Here is a 23046-nt window from a genome sequence, read left to right on the forward strand (position 1 = left end):
GTGGGACAGACACTGAGACCAGATGATTAGAAATTATTAAGTAGGAGGGAAAAGGTCAGAGGTACAGAAACCTGAACATATCCCTTCATATCGCTGATGATTAAACGAGGCACGCCGGAGACTAATCATGCAAAACTCAAAAACAAGTATTCATTCAGATTTTAGGTAAAGTGACTCTGCTGTGACTCAGAACTGAACAAAGTTACTTTTTTGGCCTTTATTATGCAATCAGACAGAAGAGGTTTGCAATCAAAACAATAAATCAGAGAGCAAAGCTGCAGACACCACACACAGAAATATCAGAGGGTGAGCCCAGAAGTTTGATTAGACAGCCGACAACCACGAGCGTTTGAGATGTTACAACCATCAGCCACATATAAGGCGGTCTTCAGATCCTAGGCAATTCAACCCCAACTCACACCTTGACCCATGTGACTGAGTCACACGATGGTGGGTCGGCTCAATGCCTCTCAGGACCACCTCTAAGGTTAAAGGCCCACTAAACTAGGGTCCGCTTGCGTCACTGAAACGTAAATGACATTATCAGACAGAGGGTCTGCCTGTGTTTTGTGATTGCACGGACTTGTCCACTGAGAATTTACATTATAATGCATCAACTACACGTGCACCCAAGCAGCGGACTTCTGTCAGGTTTCCAGCTATCTGTGTTTGCAGCCAAGTACTTTCCAGGATTAAGGCCTGATTTAGACTTCCTGTAGAGCCTGAGACATAACCTATATAAGTAGCAAACACTGTGGCCAGCATTTATGCTGGTACGGATGCTCTATGTGTTAATTTTATTGACATTAGTCCAATAGTTTGAGTCCTTATAATAATGCTATGACTATTATTTTTAAATCCTGAAGCGTAAATTCAAAGACTGAGCAGAAAAGTATCTGGACATGCACAGGAGGAATCAACGCTATTGAACAGGCCAATCGCAATAGCTGCAGGTCGCATTGACACAGCGTGTACTTACATTTGTAGGGATGAGCTGAGACGTGAAATGTAACTATGCACCTAACACCAACAAGACCAGCTGTCTTCAATTCAAGGACAACATTCACAGTCTTCTGTATTTTATGCTATACAGTATATTAGTCATCTAAACAATAATTCATTCAAAACAATGCCAGCAGCTACAAGCTGACAGACTGATGCGGATGCAGAGTGACAGATCACTTGAGATCACAATAGAGACACACAAGTATTTCCATACACAGCTCAGATCCACAGTCAGAATGTTGTATGCTGATTCATATTAATGTTTTCACTAAACACGCATAAAATGATCGGCGAACAGATAAAACACGGTGCACAACAAACAGCATTAAAACGACCCAGTTATTTAAAAGAAAAGATTTAATTCTCTGGAGCCAACGGACACATCACCACGTCCGAGTCACGTGAGAGATTTAAGACGACCTAGCTGTGAGATGCAGCCTCGCTGGGTCTCCGTTTCAACCTGTGTTGAAAGTGCAAACTTCACATTTTATACCAGTTTTTAATCCTAACGTCATCCATCCATCCATCCATGTCTGCACATACCAGCTGTTTGTATGCCCACATTCAAAAACAGAATAAATAAATACATAACTAAAAAAATGAGGCCACTTTCAGTTGGTTAACAAAGAGTTACCAGAGCAGGTGCTCTGCATACTTCATCTGGAAGGTTTCTTATGCCAGATGCACAAAACCCCAAATGCCAGGGCCCAATGGGTTTTTTTTTCTAGACATACAATTTGTCCTCAAGAAAAGGCAAAATCTTTGGGTCCTTTCTGGGCTCAGATGGAGGTCAGCAGATTTTTGGAGGATATATGATGGTACGATCCACAGATTAGAGTGAAACAGACTGTCTTGTGCAAATGTTCAACAACTGGAGCATAGATTTTGTCACAATGCCCTAAATAATTCAGTCATTCATGTCAAAAAATGTAGATTGTTCACTTTTAAACTGAAGAACCAAACCGTGTTCAGAAGTTGAAGACGTGTCACACCTGTGGGTTTGTTACCTGGTACAGAAGTGGAGGAGTTATGATGCATGCAGGCGAGCGTGGCATTAGCAGAATCACGACCACCACGCCATCAGCAAAGCTCTGGTTGAACAAAGCTCTGAGTCACAGATGAGCTTCAAGCTGAGTCACAGAAAAGACTGCTGCTGTGCAGAAGCTATCTGGGGAATCAAACCGACAACCACACGGTCACAAGCCCACTGCGGTGACCCGGCCTGGCTGGCGCCGCCCCCGCTGGGCCGCTGCCACCACAGCTGGGATGCTTTTGAGTAGCGGCTGCCGCTGACTCATTGCCGGCCAACCCGCCTGTATGTGTTATCGCCTTACTCCCCAACATTTGGTGAGTGCTGGTGATGGTAATTCATTAAGGACACGTGTAAATAAACGATCCAGTTACATAAGGTTTACATAATGCAGCTGGGAGCGCTTCTACTTCTGCTCAAAAAAGACAATACTGTAGTTTAAAAATCATCCATAACAAACGAAAAAACACTTACGCAACGTAGATAATGGCAACTAATGCATTTCAACATGACTGCCAGTAACATCTGAATTTATTAAAGTTGATTTGCTGCATGAGTTTACAGGAAGAGCCCGTTACAGGTTAACAAAAAAGGCAGAAATTGTGGTTTATAGCAGGTAAATGATGGAGAAATTCATAAAGCATTACAGTTTAATGCAGCAGATAGGACGCCTTAGTCCTAAATATTTACACAAACCAGCGTGAGTCATCACACTGCAGTGAAGACATGCTGTATTGACCCACGCCAGGCTGTAATTGGTCAGTAATTATTACAGTCTCCACAACCGACGCGGGCCCATTTTCAAAAGCTTTTTCTTAACAGCTCCTAATTTTAAATTTGGCCTTTTTTTTTTCCTTTGCCTTTTATAACTTTGAACATCATCTTCATCTGCATCATCATCATCATCTGCATGTCAAGCCTTCACAGTCCAACACATACATGCTACTTAGGTTCTTCTTTCAGGTTCTGTGTTAGGGGCGATCACGGCTCAAGAGTTGGGAGTTCGCCTTGTAATCGGAAGGTTGCCGGTTCGAGCCCCGGCTCCAACAGTCTCGGTCGTTGTGTCCTTGGGCAAGACGCTTCACCCGTTGCCTGCTGGTGGTGGTCAGAGGGCCCGGTGGCGCCAGTGTCCGGCAGCCTCGCCTCTGTCAGTGCGCCCCAGGGTGGCTGTGGCTACAATGTAGCTGCCATCACCAGTGTGTGAATGGGTGGATGACTGGATGTGTAAAGCGCTTTGGGGTCCTTAGGGACTAGTAAAGCGCTATACAAATACAGGCCATTTATCTGCCTGATTGCAAAAATCTTAACTCAGCACAGATTCAAACCTGTAAAGTTCAGCAGCTGATCCCACAATCACTGATATTTCACATTTAATTTTCTGTCATTAAACTAACACAATACACACTTTCCAAGGTTTAACTAATAGATGCTCCCTCCCAGAGCCCTGGCATAGACCTTTCTAAACATAATCCATAATCACTTTAAAATATAGATCATGCATTAAAACAACAAAAAAACAAACAAACAAACCACAAATGACTTGAAAAAATCTATTTTTGAACAGGAATTATGCTAATTATCAGTCGTAGCTGTTATGATTTGTCTAAAAACCCAGCACAGCTTTGCGGGGGTCTAAAAACTCCTCGAGCTCGGTCCTTCAAGTCAGCGGTCCCCAACCCCCGGGCCTCGGACTGGTACCGGTCCGTGAGTCGTTTGGTACCGGGCTGCGAGAGTTGAGGCTCAGGTGTGAAATGTATAGTTTTCAGGGTTTTTATCGGTTTTCAGCGTTATTTTGTTATCGTTTTGATCGTTAACTCGGTTTTCCTGGGTCTTTTCACGTGTGTTATGAATAAATCTTCTTTTTTTCAGTACAGGTACTAGTTTTATTTTGTTGTATTTATCTGCGACACTTTAAAGGCCGGTCCATGAAAATATTGTCGGGCATAAACCGGTCCGTGGCGCAAAAAAGGTTGGAGACCGCTGCTTTAAGTGCTTTAAATGTGCAGGACTGTGGCTCTGTGAACATGGACTCTCAGGAGTGGAGCTCAGAATGACGGATGCTTGTCTGATCTGTGACAGCACGGTTTTTCAGACTCTCACACTTAAAAATCTTTATGTAAACATCTTTGCCATCTTCAACCAGAGAGAAAATGTGAGCAACACCATTTATGTGAGTCCTAATAAGTGATGAGGTCATTTATTTGGGTGGATTTCAGCTTCAAAACAAATCAGATCAAAACAGATCACTGATAATGTTACAGCAGCATTTACCAGACAATCCCTCAGATCAGCACTTATGCTAAAGGTGACTGGACTTATTTTTCTGTTAGATCTGTTTCTTGAAGAAGTTGAAGCAGTTCCTTGATCTAAATGTGACACATGTGAAGAACACTGCGAAATAAAGGCCTCAGCTGTCAAGTGGACTTGAACCACGGTCCTTCTTGCTATGATGCAACTGCGCTAACCACCACACGACCGCGCCACGTGAGTTCTCTCTGGTACTCTGGCTTCCTCCCACAAACATGTCCGGCAGGTTAAGTGGTGATTCTAAACTGGTCGCATGTTTGGATGCGAGTCTGAATGGTTGTCTCTCCGTATTTAATGGGTGTACCCCGCCTCCCGCCCTGCGACAGCTGGGATAACTCCAGCCTAACCACAGCTCTGAACTCGACAAGTAGAAGAAAGTGGATCTTTGTATATGCAAGCCTGGGCTCACCCTGAGTTTCATTGATTCTTTTTTAAATCAGTTAGACGAACACTTATGCAAGAGACTTTTAAGAAGTATTATTGTAGAAAGAGGGAATGCATGAGTGCAAGCAGGCTGTCGTATGCGAGAGCTAAAGCGGTATATTCTAATGTGTGTCGTTTTTAAAAGCCGGCCACACATTACAGTAAGATTTGTTGAGTCCCACATTGCTCCACACAAATATCTCTCTGTCTCACTTTTGATTTGTTGGGATCTGGTTAACGTATTTTCACCATTACAGATGCATTACAGAGTAAATGAAGTGACTTCTCATGCTGAGAACAGAGCCCAACAGAAAAAAACAGCAATAATCTAACAGAAAAAGCTACAAGAGTAACTGTCTACACCAACATCACTGCAACACAAATCTGTGTCGGTGCAATAAAAAGATGCAAACGAGGCTGATAATCCAGACATCAGAGTAAGGAACCAGACGGAGGGACCAACTGATTGCAATCCTCTGATCTAAGTACTTGAAAACAAAGTGGCTTGACTAAAAGTTAAAGACATCCAGTCGCCTTCTTTTCCAGACTGCCACGACCTGCATGACTGAGAACACACACGGACATGCTGTACTAACAGCAGCAATCCATTTAAATTTAAATAACACACTACAGAGCCAACCAGCGCTGACACGTTTCAGCTTACAGTAACAGAAAAGTTCATGTAATCAAGAGTCTTCAATGAGGGAAAAAGCAGTGGCAGTCACCGCGGCATGTGTCATACGTATACCTGACATGATAGCACAGAGCTGAGCTGCTTGTCTGAACGCTGGTGCCAACCCTTACTGTTAACATAGCTAACACCTCTAACTGGCAGCTGATTTTAGACTGGCAGCACAGTGATGTAACACGATAACACAGCTATATGGAGCTGCTGCTACAAACATTACGGTAACAGCGATCGATGCTGATTGAGTGAAAACGAGCTCACGGCGATGACGTTACAGTAACAGAAACTTACAGTGGCTGAGGACAAAATTCTGATCTGCTGACACACACACACACACACACACACACACAAAACACGACTAACTGGTCATGCAAAACCAGTCATCATGATGCCAGTTTGACTGACACCAACAGTGAACGAGGCCACTCAGTCTAACACACACACACTCAGCGATGTGATGTGTGTCATTCTTCCACTTCCATCCATCCATCTCATGGCAAGTGAGTCAACATGGTGGCATGCGAGTGGGGAGAGTGGCTGTGAAGTGTGTGTGATGGACTGACTTAGTGTGTGTGCGTCTGTGTGTTCAAGGGGCTGAAGGACATAAAAAAGTGTGTGTGAGAGGTTTGGGAAATGTAGACAGGAGGTCCTGTGTGGTGTATAGACTGTGTGTGTGTGTGTGTGTGTGTGTGTGTGTGTGTGTGTGTGTGTGTGTGTGTGTGTGTGAGGTGTCAGAGTGTGAGAGCTGGCAGTTATCTCTCACACACACCTCTGTCTGTGTTAATGGAGGCACGCCACTTCAGACCCCCCCAACTCACACCAAAGGGAGGCCCCCCCTCTGTCCGGCACTTTACACACTTACATCACACACACACACACTAAAAAGCAAAAGACAGTCTGCTGGTGTGGCAGCACAAAGATTCAAACACTCGTGTGCCAAATTTAGGTTCAGTTAGAGAATCGAGCATCTTCATTCTTCACAGCTCAGCGTGCAGATCAGCCACGTTTGATAGAAAATTAAAGTTAGCTCATTTGAGACCTGACTCAGCAATAAGTCCTTCAAGTCAGGGATCTTTTAACGTGTCCGGCACATAAATGGTGTGTTTGCAATCGCGTGTTTACACTTGTTACTCTAAGTACACACAGTTACACAGAGAACTGTGGCTGCATGACGTGTACTACAAGTACCCAACAGGGGTGTTTCCAGGAGTTTTCAATCAAGGCACAGGAACTTTGTAAGTTAGAAAACCGGTCTGCAAACCAATATTTTCAAGCTCATGCTTTAAAACTAAGTCATTAAAACTAAAAATAAATAGTATTCAGTACAAAGTGCAACAACTGAACTCAAATAATAAATTGGCAGCATTATCAGCAATAAAAAAGAGAAAAGTATAAAAGAAGTGCATGAAATCTGAGTACAGTAGATGTACTGTTACATAGCCACAGTCTTATCTGTGCTCTCGTGCAATGGTACTTTAGTCTAGTGGGGAGGGTGGAGTGGGGGTGGAGGGTTGTATAGTCATAACAGTCAGAAAGGTGAGTGTGGACATTGGACACTTTGAACCCTCAATGGTTGCCATCCCCACTGTGGAGTGGAGGGGGAGGAAAAGGAAGCCGCTACAATCAGCTATATTATTACAGATGAATCTGCTGAGCAGTATATAACTTTAGCCCACTCGCCGGTCATGTAATTTCCACATCCACTGAGTGTGCGCTCGTTTTCCCTTCAGCTGCGTAGCCGGCAGCTGTTTCCATTGATTATATTTAACAAACAAATGCGATTGTCATTTCCAGTAAGTGAACAATTTGCCGTGACACAGCCTTGACTACTCAGATGTCATGCACTACACCAGCCAGTACAGACAGTGAGCTTAGTGTATTAATGGAAGCAACCGATGGGGATTCACTGAAAAAGTATAGAAGGAAAAAATCCTTGTATGAACCCACTACACCAGCCAAATCTAATAAAATACACTTAAAAGATTAGAAAGACTCTACTGGAATAAAAGTTTTTTTAAAAATACAATTCATTCTTTCCAGAATCACTTACTGTCCTCTGGCTGTCAGTGCTGTTAATAGACATTTTTGTGTGAACAGGAAAGTTTTAGAGGTGTGGCTAAAGGAAACGTCGGCCTAGAGATGTTCAAAGCACCAAGAAATAAACTGTCAAAATCAAAATACCTATAATAAGACGCGATGACTCAAACAAATGTACAAGCTTAGTTTTGAGGAGGGATTTCCTTTAGTCTCACCAACCAGCTCAACTATGGAGCTAGTTAGCATCACAACTGAGACGAGAGGGGCTAATGTTGACTTTGTCATCACAGGCAGGTGAAAGCTGCCTTCTGCACGCTTATTCTGTTGGCAGGTGTAATAAAAGCAGGCAAACATAAACACTTGTTCAGCTTCTTTCTTCATAGTTTTTTTAAATCTTTGCATTATTTTGTGTTGCAACTGCTTTTATGCAGCAGTTTTCGTGGCTCTGTGCCACATGTGAATAAATCTGGAGCTCTCAGTTTCATGTTGGATTCATTAATAGATATAATAAGGATTCTAACCAATGTTCCCTCTAATGTTTCATGTGTCTGAACACACAAACTCCCTGAGCGTCCCCTGGACCACTGTGAGCAACATCAGACGTGTGCACTGTGGTCACGCCAGCATCCAAGTTACATGTTTATTAAAATAATCGAATTACAGCATTTATGTTAGACTACTTTTAATTAACTGCTTTAGCCCACTTACAATGAGAAGAAGTCTTGTTCATGACATGTAGCATGTTAACACTATTGGAAGTAAATATATATATATATTTTTTTTTTATAAAGCTCTGACTTGTATTATGAGTCTGTGGTCTGGGAGAGAGTCTGTAACTGTCTGCAAAATACAGTAAATAATGACCAATGTTGGGCAATTAATTACATAGTTACTTCTTCAAAAAAGTTACTGAGTTTTGCAAACAAAGTTTTTTGCAGCTGTTTACCTAAAAATGCAGCCAAGGTGTTTTTAAAATAAACATTTCAAACTATTTACAGAACAATCAGCTGTTCTGCATCAAATCTGATGCCACACAAATTATTTGTTCACTCCAAAAAATAATTTCTGTCCACTATGAGATGAAGGAGAACAACAGCCTGATACCTGCAGGCCTGACAGCAGCAGATGTATCACTGCTGTAACACCTGTAACACTCAGCAGGCGCCTCATTGTTCTGACACACACAACAACACTGTTGACTACACTACACACTAACTACACACTAACTACACACTCACTACACACTGACTACACACTAACTACACACTAACTACACACTAACTACACAAGATTTGTGCTAAACGTCACAAATCTCTCACATCTCAAAACACGGCGTCACTCCTAAAACTTCCCCCTCCCTAAACAACTAAATGCCATGTTGCCATATCATTTTTTGATTGGTCGACATGGTACATTTTTCCACCAATAGGAAAGGGTGGAGTTTTATTGGTTTCGTCTTTGCTCACAGGCTTTCAATCGTTTTCCTTATAAAGTAAATATATTATATATATATATATTATAAAGACAGTATTCAGGAAGAAAAACAAACATTGCAGATATTTTATCATAACTCTGGTTTTTCGCGGCCGATCAACACAATTTAAAAACTGGTATAAAGTCCACACTTTGTCCGTCAGTTGTTCCGTCTGTCCTGCTCACATCTCCAATGGTTGTACACGTTGTCATTAACGTGGCTTCACTCCACATCAGCCGCTTTGCTAAAACACCGGTGTGGGCACATAAGGACACTGTCACAGCCTGTCAGCGACGTTGATTAGCTGCGTATATACAAATGTGAATCGCATTATTGGCTGCACTATGGGATAATGTGGCATCGTTCTGATCCCATACAGGAGAAGCCAGTCACTGACTCACACTGCAGAACAGAATTGTTAAAGTTTTCATTTGATTTCAATTCAGGTTAGATTTTTTTTTGTGCACAACGCAGATTTTCTGTGTGCAGAGACCATGCCAGCAGTGCTCAATCGCGCACGCGCGCAGCTTAGAGAGAACATTGATTCTAACTGTGAAAGCTCTTTCTCCTGAACATAGAAAAGTGGAACTCAGTGGGTCTCTGGTCTCCAGACAGATGCTGAGTCATGACATTCTTACAAGCGTTGGGTGGACTGAGAAGCCCTCTTTTTAACTCCGCCCACCTCCGAAATAGAGGGTGTCATTACATGTATACAAATGCAATTATTACTAAATTAAGATGTTTCTCTACACAGATACTCAGTCCACTGAATACACAGTTTGTTTCCCGGTGTCATAGCAACTGTTCTTATTCTGTTACTAAATTCTGATTGTGACCTTTTCCTAAATGAGCTGCACTCACTTTAAACCAGTGAGATGAATAATTGGGGACTGCATCAGAGCATCCTGGCGGGAAACAGCTTAACCTGGTTCGGGAACAGCACCATGCAGGACAGACGAGCTCTACAGAGGGTTGTGCGGTCAGCTGAGCGCACCATCCGCTCCGAGCTCCCTGACCTGCACTCAATCTACAGCAGGCGGTGCTGGACCAAGGCCAGGAAGATCGTGAAGGACCTCAGCCATCCCAACAACAGACTGTTCTCTCTGCTGAGGTCAGGAAAGCGATTCCACTCCCTGAAGACCAACACAGAGAGACTGAGGAGGAGCTTCTTCCCGCAGGCGATACGGTCTCTCAATCACACCACCACACAGTACTGACCCACACATATGGTTCTTACACACACACTGGACTTTCTGGACTTTGTTTTTGCACAACACTGGTCACTATATTCTTCATTTCCGGTTAATACTTGTACAGCTGCTGTTATTGTGTATATATTTATTTATATTTAGATTTCTTCATACATTCTTATATATTTCTATATTGTGTATTTTGTTGTACAGTTATTTTATTTTCAACTTTAATTTATATATTTATCTTTATCTTATTCTTCCCAGTTAAATTTACCCTTCATTCTAATTTGTGTTGTACAGTTATTTCATTTTTAACCTTAATTTATATTTTATTCCTTCCTAGTTAAATTTACCCTTTTTAATTTTTCATATTTATTTCCTATCTTATTCATAGCCTTTTCCTTTTTTGTTCTCTTTAGGTCACGAGCAGTTGTCCAAGCATTTCACTACATATCGTACTGTGTATGACTGTGTACGTGACAAATAAAATTTGAATTTGAAAATTTGATTTGAATTTCATGCTGAGGCCACAAAGCCAGAGTCAACCACCTCATGTATTCAGTTGGTGAATTTGATACAAGAGGCAAGATTTAAGCTGCCTGTGAGTCTTGTTGCTGCATCTGTAAGCCCCTTTGCAACCCACTCCCACCCAAGTTTCTCCTTTTTATGCCTTTTCTGACTAAATGCCATATCTCTTATCTCTGTTACATTATGAAATCTGTCATGTGCAACGAAAAAAGAATTTCAGAAGTCACTAATAGCAAGATGGTGATTGAGAGCTCAGTTGTGAGGGACTAAAGTGCATTGACCATGCAAACATCAATAGACAAAAAAGCAGAGAGACAGAGAGGTGGACAGACTGACACACTTAGTCAAAGACAAACATGCACGCAGGCTGGGGCTGTTCTAGGAGACATCCTGGGGATTTCTGTGTGCATTCACTTCATGTTCCCCCCACATTCCACTCTGTTCTCTATGACCTCAAACACACACACGCACACGCACACACACCTCTAATTATAACACTCAGGTAAACTCCAGTTCAGGAGGAAGAGAGTACTTAGCATTGCTATAGCAACCGTATCCTAGTTCTGGTTGCTGGGGGAGACTGTTTCGTGCCACCTCTGTTGGGAGACAGAAAGACCATGTTTTCATGTGTGTGTCTTTACGTGTTTCATGATCCTGGCATGTTCAAACTTGGTAACATGCTGGAAGTTGCTTCAGTCTCTGGGTCCTCAGAGCCTCAACAAACGACTGTATGATGAATAAATATATAATAAAAAATTAATAACTATACATCATTTTGATTAATCTACTCTTAGAGTGAATAAAATCACATGACTTGAAGTGACATCAGTGTAGGTCATCATACAGCCATCAAAATCCATTTGAAATATCTTATTGCCTACAATCTATTGTCAATGTGCAGAAATGCAATACAATGTAACTTAATGTTTGATGATCTAATCTCATGATACCCTTATGTAATCTAGTCTTTGACATTGTCTAATTGAATGTACCCTAATCAAATTTATTCCAACTTAATCTAATTAATTTAATATAATCTCATGTAATCTAATCTAGGAAATTCTATATTATTCTAGCATTGTAGAGTATATTTTATCTAATCCACTCTAATTTAGTCGTTTCTCTCCTCATCTTTCAAGGAGGCTTTCATTAGGTTGAGAATATGTGAGTGTTGGCAACAGGAGAACAACCTTAAACTCCCTCCTTAAACACATAAAACATCACAGAGGGGATTTCAGAGGTCCCACCTCTGCTAGACCAGATGAATTACACTGGAGGGTGAAGGGATTTGCAGGTTCTGAAGTTTTGAAGCGGTCTACATCAACTTAAGGTCAGCGTTGTGCTCTCAGTGTTTCCATGAGACGGGCTGAGAAAATCCCCGCAGCTCTGATTGTGTTTTAATTTCTCATCAGTGACACAGCAGCTCTTGAAATAGCAGCTAAACTATGGAGGCGGGTCGCCTAGCAGTTAGCATCACAGCACAGACCGGCCTGGCTCCGAACCAGCGCTTTGATCACAGCCGAACGGTTACTGCATGTGCGTGTGTGTGTGTGTGTGTGTGTGTGTGTGTGTGTGTGTGTGTGTGTGTGTGTGTGTGTGTGTGTGTGTGTGTGTGTGTGTGGGTGCGCGTGCGTGGCACTTTGATCACCACATTTGGTCACATTAATAACAGAGTCGTCTCCAATGTGTTATCATTAGAACATCTAAACCATCCTGATTACCAGGCACTCACAAGGACACACATGCAGTGTTGTGTTCTGCTGATGCACTCAGGCCGGCCTGATCCTGATGAACTTGTTCACAGTAACCCGCTGGAGTTAAACAGGGAACCGCTGAAGAGAAACATGAAGCTCAACAAGCATAAATTCAGCGTTTTACTGTGTTCTGCTCTAAAGAGAGTCAATTTCAGGGTGTGATTTCATGTTCCTTACCCCCTTAAAACAACCAAATTGATAATTCACAGACATAAAGAAATCCTTAAGCTGTGCAAGCTCCAATTCTGTTTTCAGAATAAGCTGAGTGACACAGTCAGGCCAAAATTTACCATCTGCAGCTGCTAAGCAGAAACAAAAACCAAAGCTTTGTGTAAATGTAAAGCTAGATGCAAAAATGAGCAAAAGCTTTCTTTATACTATTCAAAAAGTCAAGAGGGAAAACAAAAAGTAAAAAACAACTCTACTAATAATGTAAAACTGTTTGCTTATTTAGTCATTAAGAAATATTATTTATGTAGCACATTTAAAATGAAAGTGCTTTCCAAAATAAACAAAAATAAAAAGGCAGAAAAAGTGTTGCTAAAACTCTGTCTACACACATTCAGACTATTCATATAAAATTACTCATGTTTCTGAAAGCTTGACTAAAATGACTGGATTTAAAAACAGTCACAGCTGATGCTCATCTGATCGTTCCAGAACAAACAACAGCAAAGGCACGACCCTGTTTCTAAATGAGCTTTGGCTGTGAGATGCTCATCGGGAAGCAGACCTTAAAGACTCTGAGGGATGCAGGGAGGGATGCATTTCTACCACATATGCAGGTGCAAGGCCATTTAAGGCTTTAAATACATACAGTACTGACTGTGCACCGCACTTACAGTCCTTGCACTTACAGTTCTGTAAGTGCAAGGACTGTAAGTGCGGTGCACACTGGCAAAAGCAGTTTCTGTGTTTTGGCCTGATCAGTAATTTCGCAGTGGCATTTTGAACTAACTGTAAACGAGTGAGTGATCATTGTTTGTCTATCCTCAAACCACAAAATTTACAGGAGTTTTACAAAAAGTTGGGGTGCGTGCATAGCTGGTGCAGTTTAATGTAAATTCTCCATGGATAAATCTGCACAGTCACAAGAAACAGGCAAGCTCATCAACATTCAAACAAAGTCTGATGGCGAGATTTACATCACGAGACCCCAGAAGACCTTTGCAGACTCGTGGGCTGCCAATGTTTAAGGTTCAGAACACAGATTCTAACATCAGTGGGTGTTGATTGGTGGGTACATCCATCTGTGCTTGATCCTCTTGGTGGTGAACTTCACTGTTGCACCTTTGCCTGTTCAAGCCGACTTTTCCACCAATCAGCATTTAGTCTATACATAACACCACTGATGGCAGGCTTGGTCCCTGCAGAGATTGGTTGTTGGAATATTTCTGTGCTATAGGTCACATGATGGTAAAAAGAAAAAAATGGAATAAATAGATGCAGCTTCGTCTTCTCTAATGGCCACCAGGGCCAGTGGTATAGAAGTCTCGGAAAAAATTGTTTTTGGCTCATTGGATTGATTCTGATGACTTTCTGTTCAAGTGTCAAGTCTTACTGAATACACAGACACACAGAGAGGGACTGAAGTTGAACTTTGGATGTAAATAGAAATGAAATTTATCTTACATGTTATGTCCTTCGTTTGTCAAAATCTTAATGTGCCATTGACATCAACTTTATTTTAGTTTGATTATGTTCACGGGGAAAAGGCAGCTTTTTACTTTTGCTTGGTTCAGCAGGCTCGCGGTCGACTTTCCATCGTGGAAAATGCCAGCGTTCTATTTATTTCAGTGAAGAGCTTTTCATGCCAAAGAGTGTAAAAGCTGCAGTGGAGGGCATCTTTAGTCTGCAGGAAAAGTGTCAGGCACATCTGAAAGGGAATAAAGGCTACTTAACCTTTTCTGGACTGTCTCACATCTCATTATCTTCAGCAAAACATTGTCCAACTTTGCTTTAAGGCTCTTCTGTGTGTTCTACATTTGCGTTAGGAGGTTCTGCTGCCTTTCACCGATGGCAGAATCTCATATATAGCTTTAGTGATGCATGCAGCTGTAATATCCCGCAGTTTAAGAGTCTAATCAGCAGTCGACTTTGAACCCATCTGTGATCAGTCAACTGTGGTTTCACTATAGTCCATATGTCAGCATTTTTAATATTCAAGTATCTGAAAGTTGCTTGTTTTCAAAATGTGGACTTTATATTTAAAAATTACATTTATTAGTTCATCTTTGGCAGATGCCTGAACCTCCTGGCTCTATCCAACCATCGCATTTTTCAGTTCATCCCAACTGCTTCAAATTTGCCTGGTGTTGTAATGCTGTACAATGAAAGAGCAGTTCTGATGTTTTGGGCTACAAGCTGATGTGCTCCACTCTGTGTGTAAGGGGGAAAGAGACACACACTCCCAAAAGTCTTTAAAGGGAATGGAAAACCATGTATAGATCTTACAAAACTGAATGCCTCCGCTGTTATAATAATTAAACTGCTTTTGTAAATTTGTAGAAGAAACAAATCAGGGTTGCTTTCTCTGGGAGTGTCATTGGTTACATGAAGAAACTTCTGCCCATCTGCTCTTTGCCTCACTCAACAACCACTTCAGACTTTGTGTGTGTGCTGCCTGGGATTTACAGTTTTTCTCAGTCGCTTTGGTGCGTTCCTCAGAACACCATTAACATTTGCACAGCAGTTAGTGCATTTCCCAAAACAATTAGTGCAAACTGCAAAACCTAGTGGATAGCCTGCAAAAGCACGTCACATGCACAGAATTGATTATCCATACCTCAAAAGCAAGTATCCATGTCAATGAAACTGTCAGTGCCATCAAAATGAAAAGTCTTGACACCATCTTTATGAACAAGATAGTCAAATGGCATTGTCATGTTTCCACTATGACAGTTTATAATTTCAGTGTTTCCCATTGCAAAAGCAATTGGTGACACCTGAAAATGCTGACGACAGCACTATGGCCTACCTGTACAGCCATCTGAAATGTGCAGTAAAGTCACTGTAGATGTTATGGGAGTCTTGGGAGTAACTGAGACACTGAATACGTACGTTTCACATTTCCATTGTGTAGAAGTGTTTGTAATCCTACAGAATTGTGCAAAAGAAAAATATGCTACAGTCACTTGTTCACTGTAGAATACATGTAAACATAAAATCACCCATTTGGTAGAGCCTCCTCATGAGTGACAGCTGTAATTCACCTGAGATCAATTGTTCAATTTCAGAGACATTTCCAGGAAAAATGATACAGAAAGGTATAGGATTTGCTTGACAGATGGCCAATATTTGGCATGTGATAACTAGTTCAACAATTTTGTGTGTGATGACTCAAGCAATGGATGTATGACTATTAGTTTTATTGGGAATGGCTATTCAGCATCCATAGGTATGATTACTTTTGACTGACATGACATAAACAAATGGAGATGTCAGAAAGCAGCAGGGAAATGTATGGAAGCAACTGATTCATGTCCAAAATCATTTGCAGTTTGTTCAGAGAGAGGAGAAATTGCTACTATGATGTGCACAAATGACTGAGTGTTGTGGAGGTTGAACTAATAGTTATGAGAATTTCAATTCTGATCTGAGAAACGCACCAAAGCGACTGAGAAAAACTGTAAGTAAGTACAATGCAGGTACTGATATAATTTGGATGAACCAATCTCATATTTTGCTATAAGTTGTTCTTTGTGCTGTCTCCCTACAGCTACATTACTCACAGTGAGGCTGCTGGGCCGATGACAGCTCTTGGTAACTTGCTGTGTGGCCCAATGATATAACACATATAGCATTTAGCAGGACAGAGCAAGATCAAGAAAGCATTTCTGTTCAGTTTCAACTTTTCTATTTCAGTCATGACACCAAACGTTTTTTACACTGACAAACACAGCTGGTGTCAAGAAATGTCACGGCACTAATGACTAAAAAACCAGCATGTAAATCATAGTTACCAACAAATACCACCATGTCTTCACACAGACTACACGTGCTGTTCTGCTTTATATAGTGAGGCCCTCAATTGCATGTTCTCGCTCTAAAATTCTTCAGGGGTTCTCAAAAGAGAACCCAAACAATAACCCTGATCCTGACCGAAACCTGACTTACTAGCTCGAAATTTAAATCTATCCCTCGAACAGACCTGTCAATGTGTCAAACATTGGAAACATTTGATATTTTAAAAGTCTTTTTTACATTTATACTATATTTATATTATATTTTAATATTTTATATACTTTTATTATATTTAATATGATGTGTTTAGAGACTTCTGTACATTTTAGCTACAAAAACTAGGCTTGGGCATTGAGGGAAGACTTAAACATGAAGACATTAGGAATACTAGTTCAAACACAGTCTGGTGTTAACAATATACAGATACATAGATATAGATACAGATATTGAGATATCTGAGTAATGAGCTGATAGGGAGATTTTGTTTGTCAAAGTTTTTTCCATTAACTGTTTTAATATAAAGGTTTAACATGGTGTGATTTGAATGGTGTTTACTTTCCCCAGCTCTGGTTTCACCGAGGGACCTCAGTCCTCTACATGTATTTTGAAAGAGAGGAGCAGCCTGACAACTGCTCTCGGCTGCTGTAAAATCCCTGTGAAACGAGCTCTCAAGTGGCTCATTACTTAGCTATGTGTGTTGGTATGGGAAGAAGTCGTGTTGGCTTTGATTCAGACACTTGTTGGCGTTCCTCGAGAATACTGCAGAGTGCTAAGTCATGTTCATTTCACCAGCTGCGTCCGAATGATTTATAGCGGCGAGGGATAATGTGACGCTACAGAAATAGAGCCTGAGGGGGCGTCGGGGACGGCGTCTCAGCGGTACGGGGAGCCCACTGTGGAAGGAAGCCGTGGGTTTGAGATCAGCGCTGGATCTGGCTGTCAGTCCCACTGTGGATCAACTCTCACTCCAGAGAAACTTGTGAGAACTCACTTCACTCTTCTTATCTCTGCTCTTCTTTACACATACTTCTCAGGCTTCTCCGTCTTTTTTGACCTGCTGGCTTAATTTTTCCTTTTCCCCCACTCTTTAAATATCTTCCTTTAATTTTGGTTTTTAATGAAAGAATCTGATGTACAAGTGCATTTGTCAAACACATTATGATGGAACTGACAAGTAAAGCTGTTAATGTCTCAGGTTTGTACACATTGCAGTATCGGATGTTGTGAAATTGTTGGTTTAAATGGCGATAATGCTGTGAATGTAATGATGTCCACTGGAACATGACAGCTGGACTTTATGTTTTATATACATGGTGGTTAAGTGATGTGGAGGCGGAGGAAACTTTATTACAACTGCATCATTACAGGGAACATGTTTGAAATCTTCAACAATTGTCCAACTAGAGAGAAGCAGACTGTTGCCTGGTGGCCCTAAAATAGACATTCAAGTAATACTTTGAGAAAATTATGCCATCATGTGTCAGAAACATCATCTCACTTGATATAGATAAGCATCAAGTTGCATACTGACTAAACTGCTCTACAGAAGAAGCCTCTGCACACTGAGACATCCAGCAGTACAAAGCGTTACATGAGGATGCTATTAGTGGACTTCAGTTCTGGATTTAGCACCATCACGCCCTACAAACTGGTCAACAAAATGCAGCCTAGGGTTAATAATTACCTGTGCTTGTGATGGCAGATTGTGAAATAGTCACAACTTCAAATGTATTGATTTGTCCAGCAGGAGGGCAGATTTCAGACAACAGTCAGGAGACAGCCTACTGGTTTGAAACAGTTTAAGGGTGACGATCTGAAGCTTAACATTCCTAAGGCAGAAAATCACCACTGATTTCAACGGAGTGAAAGGGAGAGAACACCTCCTCTTAAATATAAACAGAGAAGCAGTGGAAAATTAAAGCTTATTGCAGTGTATATATCAAACTGACCTCCAATACCTCCAACACAAAAACTTTACTTCCTTAAAAAGCTGAAACTGGCCCAGCTCCCACAGGGACTGCTGGTCCAGTTCTATGGGAACATAGAGAGGATTTTCACCAACACTGGCAGCCAGCTGCATATCTGCTGGAAGGAGAGGCCTGCATCATTCCCAGACTTTGGCACCATCTATGCCAGCCGAGTGAGGAAGACGGCCAGCAGCAGTATTTTTAAAGACACTGCTCTCCCTGGCCACTACCTGTTCAAGCCACTGCCATCTGGCAGGTGGTTCAGGGCATTCAAAGCTCACGACAACAGTCTGAAGAGCAGAGTTTTCCTGAGGGTGTCACCTCCATCACACTCCTCTTTACCTCCCGGTCAAAGAACTGATTTTAAGGACTAGAATATGATCACACCAACTTGAAATGAATTGTATTTGCATTTAATAATTTTTTTTTCATTTTGGTGAGAGACACCACATATCTCCTTGTACCTCAGTATCTTTACGGTAAAGACTATTGAGCTTCAGATTTGAGGAGCAGATTTGTTGCATTCAGAATGAACACCGAGCTTGGCAAGTGTCAATGATAAAGATAAAAAATTATTAACTTTTGATCTTGTATAAAATGAAATCAGCACTGAAAAAACAGTCTTACAAATATTTCTTGCAGCCAAGAAATTTAAGCTCTGAATAACTGATTTTAAACTTTAAAATAAATGTAAATACTTTTTTATTTTTTTAAAGTAATTTGAATGAATACATGAGTAGAAACAAGAAATGTAGGTGCTTCCACACAGATGCACCACCTAATAAAATTAAAGACTTAACATGCATTAATGCTCTGCGTTAGCTATGAAAATACTGAGCAGGCCCAGTTAATTTTGATTTTATTTGGGGTTTTTCTCCCATTGCTTCCAAAGGTACAGATTTCAGATATTGTTCCCCCCCAACAAAAAATATCATCATAAAAAGGATTGAAATTACTTAGTCATTTGCATCACTGGGAATTTTATAATGTTTTTCTAACAAAGCATGGTCTTTTCTTATTCAGCAGTTAGTCTTTTTAGTGCTGTCAGCACTATGTTTTGTTTTATATGATATGAATATCAATTATAAGTTCAGGAAAATTTTTACTATAGGTGTGACCACACACCCATTGTGTTGTGAACTAAATCAGCAGCTCCTCAGCATCAAATCCCGGACGAGCCCCCAAACAGAACATAGTTCATTAGCTGGAAGTAACCAAAAACCACCAACATAGTGCTGGAAGGATGGCGCAGGGGCAAAGATTGACAACACCTAGCTCTTATACTCTCCAGAAAGAATGCCTGGTGCTCTCGGCTGGGCTGATGAAGTCTACCTACTGGGAACCTATGACACAACACAAGAGACAAATAGTGGGAAACAAAGGGTAGGTCCAGTCAAAGTAGGAAGGTCATCACAACAATCTTGTGCAGCTGGAAAAGCTAAAACAATATAGCAGGAGGTCTTTTTATTGCTCTCTGCAACGTGTTTACCAGCATGGTAACAAAAACTGTTCAAACACGATTGGACTTTGACACATCAGACTACATAGCTAAAGAAAAGACAACCAGAAGACTTCAGGTCCCAAAAATCCAATCGCATGGCTACAAATTCTTCCTGTTTATTTGCAGAATTACCTAACACACTACTAACACTTGGTTAGTAAATTTATCACATCCTTGGCAGTTTGTAAATGAAAAGCTTTGCTTTACATTACAAAGACTCTCAGAGACAGCTCATTTAATTGTGACAATCCACTTTCCCTTGACTGCAAAACTTTTAAAATTCAGTTTTAGGTTTTTAGTTTGACAAGATTTCAGGTAAAAATTTCTAAAATTGACAAACAACAATCTCACAGATCCATTAAAACAACTGGCTACATTTCTTGTACTTTTATCTGTGGATAGCAACATTTTCACTAATCTAATGAAGTTCTTTAACTTAAACCTTGGTCAGAACTTCGCATCATAAAGCTGCATTTAAACCCATTTACGTGAAATCTTTCCAAAGTCTCCAGAGAGGATACGGGCCCGTCTGATATCAAGTAATGGAAAATTTTGTGTCTTCCTGTCGCTAAACCATAAATCCACTATGAGGTGTTATCTGACCAGAGTATCAAGTGATGGAGGATAATTTCAGCTTCAGTCAGACACATCAACACAGTCTACTTTATTTTATCTGTATTTATTCTTTCCTGCTGGCCATATGTCTCTGTAGTCACATCACTTGGCCAGGCATGAGACGATATCGATCAGAGCTCATGCACAGTGTATGGCCACCATCTGCTCCCACATGTCAACAGTGTCCACGCATTCCATGTCAATAAACCTATTTATCAATAAATATTCATTTCTCTGAGAGCACTTCCTCCTTGGTCTCCAGGGTGGACTTTGTCATATTTAATTTTTCATGCAGACTCCATAATTTCACTAGAATCAGCTCTGCAGCAGTCAGACTGTTTACTCACACTGTTACATACACAACAACGAAAGGCAGATTACTGTATCTTAGTGTTTTTGTTTTACGACTTTTGGAAAGTAAAGCTTTGACTTTAATCGGGTTTAAGGAGAAAACTGTTTTAACAAAGGTTATGGTTTGGGAAATCTCAAATAGATGTGCACACATACATAAAAGGTTGGAAAAGGTTAAGATTTCTGGTAAGGGAACCTTTCTGGTTCCCATTTGTAGCCCAAGTTCGATTGACAAATTTTTTATTTTATTATTGATTTTATCTCTACTACTTTTCATTTATTTTCTAATTGCTCTTGATTTAATTGAATCCTGTTTTACTTAAGCCAGAGCTTCCCAAAGTGTGGGGCCCGCCCCCTACGGGGGGCGCAGTATGAAAAGGGGAAAAAAGACCCAAAAGGGGGGGGCATAGCAAAAAAGTTTGGGAACCACTGACTTAAGCCATGAATTATTTTTAAAAATCTTTATGTCAAGTTTATGTTATCGTCTTGGAAGTCATCTGTTAAGACCTCAGACTCTAATAAGCGTGATTGAAATATTATTTTTGCACTGCACACTGGATATGTGGAAGGTAACAGAACACAACCTAAAATGTCAAAATAATATAACTTCAAGCTAATAAAAGATGTAGTTGTAAACTACTTTGTGTTATTGTGTATTATGTTATGAACGGTATATGCAGTGTTTAGACTGGAAGGCGGGCCTGTGGCAGTTTTGTGACTCGGGTCTGCAGTGATGATAATCCATCCACCTTCAGAGGCCATCAGGAGACTCGATGATGGGTTGCTAGACTTCCCCTCTCAAGAGAACCTTCACTCTCTCAGATATACACTGTTAGGTGTAACTGTTGCTGTTCTTTGTTAAATCTCTTGCATAAAATACAATAAAGCCTCTTTAATACAACAGTTCAGTTAAGATTTTTGTGGAGCGACTGTATTTATGGTTAAATTAATCTGTTCTGGCCACAAAGCAAATTCAGCTCCACTTATGCTGCTACAACCACAGTGGAGACACTTAATTAACAACTGCTTCTCCTCCTAATGACAAAAAAGACACAACTCACTCTTTATCGCTTGTTTTCTGCCAAGCTTTACATTTGTTCATAATTATTTGGTGGTAGAGAGGCAGAGGAGGATGAATAAACTGGATCAAATTAAAAGCCAGCTACTTACAGACAACACTCAGTTATAAGAACAACCCACACTGGAAGAATAAAATGAACTTTATTGATCCCTAAGGGCAGAATTAGGTCAAGGCAGCACTGGAAACACAGGCGTAAGCTGAAGAACCAGGCGAGATGGAGTCAGAGAACATTAATTAAAATACAATACCAAGAAAAATATGACCTACTGGGATGGAAACGGCAATAACACTGCTGGGATTTCTGCAGACTTTCTTTGAAAAAGGCATTTTTTCTTCCAAGAAGTGACCAACAGCACACAGTCCAAACACAAAAGGACAGGTGACACCTGAGCTGAGCACAAATAAAACTGTCAGCAGACAGCTGCGTGTGAACACACCCACCGGATGAAAAACAGCATCAGAGTCGACACCGTGACCTTCTCTTCCAGCCTACGTTCAACTCCCTCAGACAAGATAATGCCGACCATCTTGATCATGACCCCTCATGTCAGCTGTGCTGATGGACCAAACCCTCCCACCACACACACACTGAATCATGGGTAACCAGAGGACAAACAAGAAAAAAGGGACAGCGATAGCAGCTCTCCTTACTCAGGGAGAAGTTGGGTTTTGTAGGATTGTGAGTGTGTATGGTATAACTCAAACAAAGAAACCTAAAACCACAGGTAGCATCAAATTTGTGCTTTGAATGTGATCTTCCAGCTGTGATTGCGTCTGATAATACATTTCATACATTTTCTTGCTTATCTAAAATGGCTTTGGAAACATGTGCTTACGTGTGTGCAATCAGAGCCTGCTCAGATAAGCTCAGTAGATTACAAACGGACTAGAAGTGGAAGCTACAAAATCTACATAACTATATCCTCCTGAGAACCGAGGAAAACTTTTGTATGATTTCCTTCCTCTTTGGAGCTAAAAGAGGCCACCCAAACACATTTTATATAAATGGAAAGCCCAGGATGTCCTCTGTTTAGGTCACCAGGACCAGGAGTAGGGGTAGCTCAAATAAGTTAAAAGATATAGACCAAAAACAAATACATAAATGAATATGCTGGAGGATATGCAGATA

The 23046-nt window shown here is 40.9% G+C and overlaps 1 protein-coding gene across 1 annotated transcript in view; it reads right to left on the bottom strand.

Annotated features, from left to right (window-relative positions):
• Positions 1-23046, bottom strand: part of LOC146702341 (sodium channel protein type 3 subunit alpha-like) — a 196428-nt gene that overhangs the window by 115521 nt on the left and 57861 nt on the right. The gene's annotated exons all lie outside the window — the stretch shown is intronic.

Source organism: Copadichromis virginalis, linkage group LG9, assembly GCF_057382275.1.
Source record: "Copadichromis virginalis isolate Kocher_CV1m ecotype Utaka linkage group LG9, C_Virginalis_male_GT1.1, whole genome shotgun sequence".
Taxonomy (NCBI): Eukaryota; Metazoa; Chordata; class Actinopteri; order Cichliformes; family Cichlidae; genus Copadichromis; species Copadichromis virginalis.